We start from the raw sequence: 3,777 nt of genomic DNA on the forward strand, positions 1-3,777 counted from the left end.
AGAAATACGAAGACTGATATGTTTTAACTTGAGTATCTCAGCAATCAATCAGGAATCCCCAAAGCCTCCTCAGACAGAAGCAAATAAACTACAATAGAAGCAAAACATCTCGAGGTTTACGCTGTTCCTTTGCAGCCATCTGTGTATTAAAACTCATTTATCAATGTTGGGAATTAACGTTGCTGTGTGGCTGCCCATGGTTTTAAACAGTGCTAACAAATATCCCACACTCGCAGGGCAATTCCGGGTTGTGGAAGCACCAAAGGCTTTTGTTTGAGGAAGGTGATTGTTGCGGGAACTTCCATGGCAACCGCGAAAACCAAGCATAGCTGACACTGAAATGATCAACTAAGCCCTTTCCGACGGAACGTGTCTGAATCCCGTGTTTTATACCCATTCTTACCTTCCATATGCCCACCTGTAGCCATGCAATAAATCTATAAAATACATCCAATGTCTTGTTCGGTGTAATTATACGTTACATAGGTCTATGTGCTGTTTAGTATTAAAGCAAATAAATTATTAACATATATACCGAGCATTAGGCTTTATAACCAACATATCCAGAGGGACGGTTATTCAAGATTATTGCCAGCCAAGGCCTCTCGCGCCCACGGGCACCAGAATTAGCTGGAAATATGTGAGCGCAAGATAAATCGTGGCCTTTCACTGAATGTATCGCCACACCAGCTCCCATTGGTAATAGGGTAAGCGGTTTCCTCTCCACGAACGACAGGAAATATAATTTCCCCTCTCCATTAAGCAGCGTTGACGCTGGGCGCTGGGAGCCGCGCTTGATTATCAGACAGACTGCTGATACACGGTAATTTGCTTAACAAGATTAGTATCCCCGGTTAGCTGTCTCTCTGGTTTACCGATTCCAATCGCGCACATCCTTCTTTCCTGCAACGGAACATTTACGATCAGGCTTTTACAGACATGGACGTCTGGACTGCAGACAGAAATCGGCAGATTACCGAGGAGATTAATACAACGTTAAAATTGCGCCACTGTTTGCTCACATTCATCTACAGTATATGATTGCACGTTTTCATCCTTTGGTTCCCACGGGAGATATAGTTGGGGTTTAATATAACATGAGAGGGGCACGGAATGAATATGCAAGAATAAGAAAAGGCAGATATACGGAGACCGGGTTTTGACAACCCCCTACCCCCAGTCCCATTTAAAGGTCTGTTATTCTGCCCGTGCATAACACAGCCTGTCTAGCGAATATAATATTTATTGCACCAGTTTCTTAGTGGTGGAAAAAAAAAATGCTGACCCCCAACGAAATGATGAAATGCGCCAAATGGCTGCTCAGATACTGCTTGCAGCGCAACGTTCAGTCTCCGCAATCCTCCTCCAAGACTCGTGCTTTTTTAGCTGCTGAAAAAGAGCCAAAGCTGTCCGGTTTATCCAGCATGTCCCGTAGCCTGGAAGCACCCGGGTGATTCCGGATCGCCCCTGAAAAGGTAATAAGACGTCCCGGGCGAAGCGGAGTGGCTGCCGGCCGCGCCTCCGCGTCTGCTCCTATCTGACTCACGCTTTCCACTCGGGTCCCGGAGAATCGTGGCAGCCTGCCAACGTAGCGCTGAGCACGGTTTTAGCGCTCATCTCCCTCGCCGCTTTCATGCCAGATGGAGGAGGGTGGCGGAGGAGGGAGGGTTAGAGGGTGGGGGATCCATCTAACCTCGCAGAGCGCAGGGACAGGACCGGGCCAGATCGGCCCGCGAGGCGAGGCGGCTGCCCTCCGTCCCCTTAGAGAGCGCTCACCCTCAACCTCCCCGCGCCTCATCGCCTCCACATTTTAATTTGCGGCCGAAAGGAATAAGAACATCAATGTTGAGTGGTCATGAAAGAATGGGATATTTAATCATTACGCACGAATTTCTATTAATTATCAATTGATTTATGTCATTCGTGTTATTTTAGTTTCGCGGTGCAAGCTCCAAAAAAATTTGAGTGGACGATTATATTTTAGTGTACAAGCCTTAATGCCCGTTTAATTGATTGTTTTCAACCGTAGCGAGGTACTGCGGCCTCCGACTCACTGGCAGTCTATCGGTCGGTGCCTGGAACGATCGTCTCCCCATTACGTTTTTCACCGGTGTTTCAGCGCCACCTAAGGGTACGAAGGGGAAAATTCTTAGACCGTCCGCCCGTAGTCCCGTAACCCAGTGATTATATCTGAAACGGCTTTCCAGTCCGATTTAAAGAAGGTTAGTTCACTAATTCTATCCGAGAAAGCAAATGCACGCATTTTACAGTGAGAATATTTACAGCCATACGCTAATTGAAATTATATGAATTATTCAGTGAGGGCGCCGGTTCCGTGGGCTTTTGCGATTGCTGGGGGTCTTTCTTGGTGCCCGATCAATATGTCGATTCCCAGTCTGATGTTCCCACCCGGCCCTCATGAGCAAGTCAGCCGTTCATGGTGTGTGTGATTTTTCTCGTCCTACCAAGACGTCAATGCGCGCCGATTTTCTCCAGTACTGCGAGGATCTAATCAGCCACCAGATCATTTTTAACGCGGTAATTCAGGGAGACAGACCGGCGTTCCCGACGTGTCTCCAAACCGCACCGATGCTGCCGGGGTTTGTTTGCTTGAGAGGCACACTCCAGTCCCACATCTGACCCTTTAAGGGCTCATTTTTAAATCTTCCCGACTGTACCTCCTTCCGTAGCTGGGCCCATGCTGTTTCCGAGTCCCCATGGCTTGCGGTTCATTTTCATCGGGATTTCTGATGTGGGAGTATGCATTTAATACTCTTAATGGCCAGATTTAAACGGATTTAAACTGAGTTTTTTCATCCCCAATAAGAGACCACCAGCGTGGACGGGTCTTCCCTACAGCAGAGCACGTGACAGGATCTTAACACCAGTTTTTCGTTGCGCGTAAAATATCGCCTTGTTGAATTTCCGTAACTTTTGTACTTTTGCAATGTGCTGCCAATTAATTTCCTAACCATTATTTGCTAAATTTAGACAGACGTAAAACCGTTCTGGCCTGTCGTGTCCGCTGAACGAATTGGTCTTAACAACAAAAAAAGCACACTTAGAGTAAAACAACATCCGGACACCAAAGACATGAAAAAAATGGCACACAGATATTTGCGATACATATGCAAAATATCCGTCTTATATCCGTCATGCCTCACCACAATTGCTTTACTCGGATTGCCTTAAAGAAGCGAAAGCAAACTGGACCTTTTACTATGCATAGACTGGGGTCAGTGGGAACTCCCGATGTGAAACACAGACGCTGCCAAAATAATTAGCCAGAAAAGAGTTTGTTTTTAATGCCTGAGGTGAATATTGGCTACGTCAAATCGTATGTAACAGCGACTATATGCCGAAACGATGAGATGTACAAACCTTACTTATTCAAAAAGATATTTTGATGCCATAAAGGGCTCCTCAGCGTGCAACGAAAAACGAAAAGTGTACGTCTGAGCTATGTTTTTTTTAAATCCAAGATATGCTGGCAAACCTGTTATCAGAATCCCATTTTGGGTGTTTATGAATGGCTTTTTCCGACAACATTTATTTCAGTCCTATATGGTATTTAGATTTTGGGGGTTGATAAACCATGAGCTCCTGTTTGTATTAGAGTAAAATCTGCTGCATCGTTTTCTAGACCACCTAAAGAATAACCCTAAGTACACCAGGATTTAATCCAATAATATAACGCTTGCATATGAAAGATGCTGGAGTCCCTCCCAGTTAATTCTTCAGACATAGAATCCAAGAAGAGAATGGACCAACAGAAAA

The sequence above is a fragment of the Brienomyrus brachyistius genome, unplaced genomic scaffold, assembly GCF_023856365.1.
Source record: "Brienomyrus brachyistius isolate T26 unplaced genomic scaffold, BBRACH_0.4 scaffold44, whole genome shotgun sequence".
In the NCBI taxonomy this organism is placed as follows: Eukaryota; Metazoa; Chordata; class Actinopteri; order Osteoglossiformes; family Mormyridae; genus Brienomyrus; species Brienomyrus brachyistius.